We start from the raw sequence: 9,169 nt of genomic DNA, 5'->3' as shown, positions 1-9,169 counted from the left end.
TCTTATTTTTCAAAATCCAGAGAACTGTAGAGGTAGAGGCCCATATTTGCCTTATTAGTGATGTTTGCTAAGGCAAGCATTTAGCACTTAGGGTTCAGGATTTATCCTGCATCATTTGTGCTACAGATATGAATGACATCTCAAATGGTGCTGCTTGTTGAGGAGAGGGAAACTAATGCTTTTCTATTTGATCAGACTTAAATCTGGCCAGAAATGCTCATAGACTTTGATTGAAGGAGGGTCTCAAGCTATAGCACCAAAAATATCATAGAAATTTGAGATTGAGCTCTTTTGCTTTGGGCCAGTAAGCCACCCGGTAAACTGTGGAAACCACCAAGCAACACCCTAGCCACCCAAAAGTAGCAACCACATAGAAACATACTTAAAACAGAGCACCTTAGCATTGTGATGGCAGTTTTTGCACACGAAAGCACCACTCATTTATTTCAGAAAATGTAGAAATCTATTTTTTCTACTCTGAAACAGTGAACTGAATCACTGCCTGACATCATGTTGCTTGGTTTCCAGGGGTGGCGTTGTGGTGGTCACCATTGCAATTACAGTATTTTTTCACACTCATGTTGCTTAGCAGAGGGGAATCATTGCAGTGATATTTACCACTAAATCCCTCTGCGGACGAGAAAGATCAGTAGTTTATGCACCTTGTGAAACCTCCATTTTATGAACTGCTTGTTCAAGATTGTGGTACTTAACCCCCTGGACCCTTAAAAGCCCTTGCTTATGCAACTCTTCAGTGAAAAAGAACATCAAGAATGATTTGTGCCAAGTCTTGTGTTTTTTAATCACTTAAAAGCTGTGGAATTTCCTGGTGTGTGGACACAGAATGTCACTAGCGCAGATGCGCAAACTATTTTGTTTAATTGCAGTTTAAAGAAAAACTGAATATTTATGGAGGAGAACCCCATGGTTCAACATATGGTGTTTGACCCAGGGTCTGAACTTTCTTGCAGAGCATCCTTTGCCACCGCAGCAGTCACTATCAAAACGGTGGATATCAGCAGCTTTTTTACAACATGCCCAGTGCTTTGTCTTGTCAAAGTTATCCGTTTTGTTTTTATTGTTTCCCTTATGTGTATGTACATAGCCTATCTCTTTGGGTTCCTCATAAGGAGATATATTATTACACACATAAACACATCTGGTTTTACAATATTCGTGAGGTCATATCATAGATGTAATGGTTACGGAGGTGATGATATTTGCTAAACCCTTAACCTAACCTAACCCTAACCCTAACAGAAACCTAGCAAAGCAAAACATGATTTTTACAGATTTAAGTCTATTAAAATAGTAAAGACCACAACAAATAGGTCTGTCTTTGACATATTTCAATCTATTTGTGAGGACATTTAAAAAATGTGGCCCTCACAGTCTAAGTATAGCAAAACTGCACAGAGGAACAAAATGCAGGTCTCTTGAGACATTTAAATAATGAGTGAATGTTGCATTTATATAGTGCTTTTTTGGACACTACACTCAGTGAACAGCAGACACTCCTCAACCACCACCAGTGTGCAGCATCCACCTAAATGATGCAACAGCAGCCACAGTGCACCAGTACACTCACCACACACTAGCTATTGGTGGTAGAGTTATAGAGCCAGTTCATGGATGGGGATTATTTGGAGGCCAGTGGGGGGAATTTGGCCAGGACACCAGGGTTATATCTCTACTCTTTTACAAGAAGTGCTCTGGGATTTTTAATGACCACAGAAAGTCAAGACCTCAGTTTAATATCTCATCTGAAGGATGGTGCCTTTTTACAGTATAGTTTTCCCCATCACTATACTGGGGCATTAGGACCCCCACAGACTGCAGGGTGAGCACCCCCTGCTGGCCTCCCTAACACCTCTTCCAGCAGCAACCTTAGTTTTCCCCAAGAGGTCTCCCATCCAGGTACTGGCCAGGCTCAACCCTGCTTAGCTTCAGTAGGCAACCGGTCTCGAGATACAGGGTGATATGACTTCTGAATAATGTAAAACCGCGTGGGGTCTTTTACACCAATTGCATTTTTGTGCTGTTTTTCAATAGTTTTCCTACGTAAACATGCGCTAGAAAGACTTCTTTGACCGTTGCGCTGCATTTACCTGTTTTGTCAGCATCTTGCACAGGAACACTGGATTTTAGATGCTGTGTCAGGTTAAAAATAACTTCAACTTTTAAAAACGTGTCTAAAGACATCTGCGTTCCGTTATACTGTATCCACCTTTTTCCTGAATGCGGAAGTGTTCCACGATTCATAACGGAGGCCTGTTTTCGTCTTCCAGTCTCCACTGTTTTTACTCACTTTGGCATATATTTGTAGCTGATAATGTGATGTTTAGTGTATTACATTTTTAAACATGGCAAATAAAAAAACATGTGGCTCTATAGTGCCAATGATTTACAGAGTAGTGATGATGGTCTTTTGACAGTGCCTCTCACGAGTGGGTAGATGACATGAAGCAATGGCCTGAGGTTAGTTATGTTGATATCATTGACTTTGAGTTGTTATGACAGCCAACAACTGCAAAGATGAACCTGAACTAATTTTTACTCAAAATTACACTTAAAATGGTTCTTGTTCTCCATCTGGTTCCCTTTTAAGATGGTCATCTCAACACTGCGTCATTGCTGATGGTATGGGGTTATCTCCGCAGAAGTAATCAATCTGAATAAGAAAATTCTTGCTCATTTCAGTAGTTTTTACATTGCTTCTTACGGACCAGAAAACAGTCCAGCTGCAATCATCATGGTACCGCCCAGTCGTTATTATGTTAGCACTGCGCCTAGCTTTTTTTTAGCACAAGGATGCGTTCGGTGTAAACAGCCCATTGTTTTGCAGAATTTTGCCGTGCAAAGGTAAATGTGACTGCGCCTTAATTTTTGATAGAAAAAAAACAACAAATTTAAAACTGCACAGACCACGTCCTGTGTGAACGGCCCCATACAGATTATAAGCACTAAAATGCACTCATCTGTTAGAGAGATCTATCTGTGTATTAAATGATAACGAACTGTCTCTTCCAGGAAAAGCAGCCAATAACATGTGGAATGTTTTATTTGGCTGGAAATATTTTATCAGTGCTGGTCTGATGAGTAATTTTCATCACTTTACAGACCAGTTTCCTTAAAACACACAGACTTTTTGAACACTTCAAATAACTTTTTTGAGGGCAAATTTATGTAACATTTTACTGTGCCTCTGTAAGGCAATATTTCTTTTAATCAGAAGTTATTTGGTTTTCTTGGTCCATACTTTTACTTTTCCATTAAAATCAGAGTTTTGAGAAAATGTTAGTGTTTTACTGTGGAAAACTCTGGACCACAAAACTAGGGTGTTTGGTAGAATGTTGGTATGCAATTGCTAAGATTTTAAGTGGTTGCTGAGGCATTGCAATGCATTTGCTAGGGTATTTTTTGGTGGCTGCTTGGTTATTGTTAAGCTACTTGGCCAAGTCAAAAGAGCCCGACCCCAAGCCTCTATGATATTCAGGTCCCTATATATGGCTCGGGTCTGTAAAGGAATATTCCAGGTTCAATACAAGTTAGGCTCAATGAACAGCATTTGTGGCATAATGTTGATTACCACAAAAAAATTATCATATCATACTTAGCATTTAGCATGCTAATGTATGCTGTTGATAGCTGAAACTTAGCAAAGAAGTATATCCTTACAACTTAAATCAGTAATGTGACAGAAACATATTATGTAAAACTAAGGAAGTTATTCATGTTAGGTACACATATAAAATCATTTTGAGTCTACATAATTGGGTCATTTAAAAATAACTTTATTCCATTATGTTGAAATTATGTGAACAAATTATGTTTTATGACATGTTTTCTGACAAAAAATGAATGAGCTGAACCAAGAGAAAAAAATATATTGATGTAAATTAATTGATGCATGTGGAACAGATGTACATGATTTAATCATGTAAATTCAAAGCATTTTTTTTTTATTTTTTTTCAGTGTAGGCTTCATTTTCTATATGCCAAAAAATAATGTCTTATTTGTTTTTCTATTTTTTATTTTGGAGTAAGGTTTCGTGAGAACCACCTCACAACATCCTATAATTGTGAAAGGTGTTTGGCATGTTTGGGCAAGCACCACTCACATTTTCTTTAGAAAATGTAAAAGTCTAGTTTAAAATTAGAATTTCAACATTTACAGTCAAATATAAACTGATGAAAAGTACTGATGTGTGAATACAATGAATAAAAAGAGTGCTATAATTTTTTGCTCCACAACATGCAACCAGACAAACCTCATTGAAACACTTTAAAAGAGCACTGTAGAATGTTTGCATGCTGGTAAACAGCCAAAAGACCAAGATAAATTTAACAAACTCATTTGGACAGGAATGTTATGCTAAAGTTATACTCCCCCATGAGTGAGAATGAGTTTCCACTTGCTTCTCTTTCTCGCTTCGTATCTGACATAGAATGCGGCCAGAACAAACACTTGTACCTTCCTCTTGTTTAATCTACTGTTCAGTAAAAGTAGCCAAATAGTGGCATCTCCGGCATAACATCCATATCTAGAAAGACTGACCAGTCCACCAAGCTATAATCATGGGAAAAACCTTCTGTCATCCTTCAATATGTTTGAACGTCCAAACCTCTGAACTACTTTATTTCTGTTTATGTTCTTTCCTTGCATTCATTTGTCTTGTGGAAATAACTTATCACCCTGACACAAGATGAGTTAAGCACTGATACTTAATACTTACAGTTATTTCGCTTCAGTAATACAAACCCCACCAGTGCATGTAATGTAATACTCATGCATGCATACATTGGTGTAGCCTACAGAGATAACCGTGCATACCTACATTTTTGCAAGAGTGGTCTATTTTTAATTCCAAATGACCTTGAATATCCACTGTCCTCTCTGTCCTTTTGCCCCTATAGTGAAACCCTGCCAAATCTTTAAAGTTTTCCTCTTTAACACAATGAAAACATCAAATGTAAATCTTTCCCATTCCTATTTAAGGATATACAGTAATTACTCATACATTATGTCTTTCTGACATAACATACATGCAAACTCATGTTGTTCTAAAGGAAGCCGAGGTTTGTGTACTCTATCAGAATGTATTCTGGAATACAGTTTGACCACAATATGACCTCCACATGCACACTGCATACTTCTTGAAGAGAGTGATTAAGAAACTTGGCATGAAGCTCAAGTTGCTGACCTCAACACAAGTGTTGCCAACATCAGTTCAAACTGTACTTTATTTATTGAGCCTTTTGTTTAGATGCAATGACCTCAAGAGCTGCTTGCCAGCAATATAGTTTTTAAAGGATTATTGCCTTCTTAAATATAGGATCTTGTTGATAATTAATTCACATTAACCAGAACATTTAAATATATATATATATATATATATATATATATATATATATATATATATATATATATATATTGATCTCAATCATTAATAGTGGTGCTTGCTAAGAAAAGCGTCACTATTATTTTTGCTCATACTTAAGAATAGGGATTTGAATAAAACCTTAACCCTAACTATTAAACTTTGATGCGTAACTTATCCCACACTGTTTATGCTACAGACATTACTGATACCTCAAATCGTGGGCCATGTTAAATAAATAAAAAAAAAAATTATATATATATAATTATATTTTACATAAAGGAAAGAATGCCTACATTTAGGACCATTAAGCTTTTTGGCATCGTGACATTATTTTCAGGACACTTAAGTACATTTTACCCCCCTATTCTCATTATCGTAAGGTGTGTAAAAACAACATTTTACTTTTACTATTCCCATTGTTTTCAATAATTTGTTTTACCATAACACCATCATTTTTTTCCCGGTATTACAGTTAAAAAAGATGCTGTTGTAGAATTTATTTATTTTTAAATCACCGAAAATAGCTTGCTATATGTTGCTTTACTCAAGGAGCATTTACTACTTAGCATTTAGCATGCTAATGTATGCTATTGATAGCTGAAAGTTAGCTTGCTACAAGTTGCTTTACTCAAGGAGCAATTACTAGAATTTAGCATGCTAATGTATGCTATTGATAGCTGAAATTTAGCCTGCTACATGTTGCTTTACTCAAGGAACATTTACTAGAATTTAGTATGCTAATGTATGCTATTGATAGCTGAAAGTTAGCCTGCTACATATTGCTTTACTCAAGGAACATTTACTAGAATTTAGCATGCTAATGTATGCTATTGATAGCTGAAAGTTAGCTTACTATATGTTGATTTACTCAAGGAGCATTTACTATTTAGCATTTAGCATGCTAATGTATGCTATTGATAGCTAAAAGTTAGCTAAGTAGTATATCCTTACAACATAAATCAGTAATGTGACAGAAAAATATTATGTAAAACTAAGGAAGTTATTCATGTTAGGTTGTTTCATCTACTGTACAGTAAAAGTAGCCAAATAGCGGCGTCTCCGGCATAACATCACATTCTGTATCTAGAAAGACTGACCAGTCCACCAAGCTATAATTGTGTGAAAAACCTTCCATCATCCTTCAAAATGTTTGAACGTCCAAACATCTGACCTACTTTATTTCTGTTTATGTTCTTTCCTTGCATTCATTTGTCTTGTGGAAATAAGCAACTGTAAGTTGAGAACGTGTTAATTTGTGTTGCTTGATTTTGGTGAAACTTGATCTGACTACAAAGCTTTCATGTTATGATTTTTTAAATGCTTTTAACTGTTGGAATGCATCCAGTAAAGTTTTAGGATTTTAACCCTACATGGTGATGTCAGTATCATGCAATTCCATTGCAAAATACTTGAAAACATCTATCATTTTTCGCAAGAGATTTTTTCACTGTGGTTCAACGCATTGTCCATTTTAGGAGATATTGAAGAAGTGTTCATAATATCCTTTAACCTTCAGTTAAACAGTACACCATGATGTTTTGCACGCTGTGGTGTGTGTGTGAGACAGAAGCTCTTTGAAAAGTTTGCTGATATTTCTGAAATAACAAAAGCCTGCTATCAGTCCCCTCATACATATTAATAAGTCTAATGAATGAAATGAGCAATGTCTTTGAAAATAAAATCACTCCCATGCCCTTTTAGATGCACCAAACTATGATTTAACATAAAAATCAGATCTTTCTACTCAATTTGAATATGCATCAGTGCATGCAACATGCTGTGTTAAATAACTGCTTGCAACCTTAGAACTAAAAAGATGTTTTAACATGAATTTAGCTTTTGAAAGTCTTTCATTTCATTTGAGTTATGAATCGTGTACGTCACTGGATCTGTTTGGAATTAATGTGCAGCTACCCCCAGCAAGGAAAATAGACAGATTTGCTTATGATCACAGTTACATAACGGAAGTGTCATTTCACATGTCTAAATGTCAGGGAAAACATGTTGTGAATGTCTGGCTATTGCGGTACAAGGGCAACAGGCTGTGCTTGAGCTCCCATTCCTGTCTGCTGAAGCTGTTACCATGAAAACACCCTTTTTTCTCTAGTTTCAGGGAGCATTGAAGTGTTATTTTGGAGTATTTAAAATGCAGGTCTTGCACAGTTTAGCATTTAGAGTACATGGGCAATTGAGATATTGTGTTTTGACACTAAATTATAGAAAGTGATCTGAATTATCTTCACATATATTTATAATAATCAGGACATAAGAGGAGAAATAAAATATGTACAATGTTTCCACTACAATGCTGCAGTATAATTTAATTATTATACCTACTGTATAGTAAAAGGGTGACATCTGGTGGTTTTCTGGTGCTAAAATGTATTTTCAGTACTCTGTGTTACATAGGAATGTTCAATACAAGTTAACCCTCCTATAGTATTGAAAAAGGGCACTTTCCTTTGGTATTTGAGGTCATTTTTGACCGGAAGGGTCAGATGCATAACCCCCTTTTTTTGATTATGATAATGATACCATTTCTTCTTCCCTGAAGTAAGAACAATAACAATTGTGCATTTCATTTGGGATTTTATTCTATTTTGATCTTATTTGCATGTTAATTTCTACATTTTACCCTTCATTTTCATATATAAATAAGAACATTTTTAACAAAAATTAAACATTCAGAACCTTCACTACTATAAGTTGAAACATGAATCAAGTATGTTTGAGTATAAAACAGAAGAATCAGAGTACTTTCTATAGTAAAAAATTTATTTTGCAAACGTTTGCGTGTGTGTGTGTGTGTGTGTGTGTGTGTGTGTGTGAAAACAACAGATGACTTGTAATGCCAGCAATGACCAAAAGATGGCTGTTGAGCTCCACTTATTGATGCCCTGGCTCTGTGCATATTCTGCATTGTGTGTTATCGTCTCACCCATTCATTTCTGAGTGTGTGTTTAGCATTATGACTTGTTTATGTCAAATGTGTGTGTATGTTTTGCACTGAGGATGTTTTAGAGTCTCACCCTGTAATTTCTGTCTGTTTTTTTTTTTCGGCATTGTGGCTGATGTATTGATTGTATTTGACAGAGAAAAAAAATTTTTGCTCTGTTTTTTTGGTCTTTCCCATTCATTTTCAATGGTCAAAAAAAAAAAAAACAATTTGGTCTGTTGAGATGGCAAATGGAGGAAAAGTCACCAAGTCTTGCACTGCTCAGATAAAGGAAACCATTTTTATTAAGTGAGGTAAATGTATTTCAGTCAAAAATGATCAAAGACCATAGGAGGATTAAGCTCAAAAATCAGCATTTGTGGCATAATGTTGATTTCCACAAAAAAATTTAATTTAAAAAAGAAGGAGAGAGACAGAGTCAAAAATCCCATTTACAGTAAGTCACTTAAAATGGAAGTGAATGGGGCCACTCTATAAACACTAAAATTCCCACCGTTTCAAAAGTATAGCCACATGATGTAAACAGTATACATGGTAACATGGTTTTACTGTGATAAAATCGCTTACTAAGTTATATCCATACTTTATAGCCTTCCATATTGCTATGACAACAAAACCCTGTAATTGGATATAACTTTACACAGACAGAGATATTATCACACTAAAATCATATTAACACCAGTGTTGGGTAAGTTACTCTAAAAAGTAATGAATTACTAACTACCAATTACTTATTACAAAATACTTTGTAAAACCCTTACCAGCCTCGACCAAATGAAAAATACAAGGACAGACTCGAAACGGTTCTTTTAATTCTTTCAAATAAATC

Source organism: Myxocyprinus asiaticus, chromosome 49, assembly GCF_019703515.2.
Source record: "Myxocyprinus asiaticus isolate MX2 ecotype Aquarium Trade chromosome 49, UBuf_Myxa_2, whole genome shotgun sequence".
NCBI classification, from domain to species: domain Eukaryota; kingdom Metazoa; phylum Chordata; class Actinopteri; order Cypriniformes; family Catostomidae; genus Myxocyprinus; species Myxocyprinus asiaticus.
Note: the sequence above shows the minus strand (reverse complement) of the source record.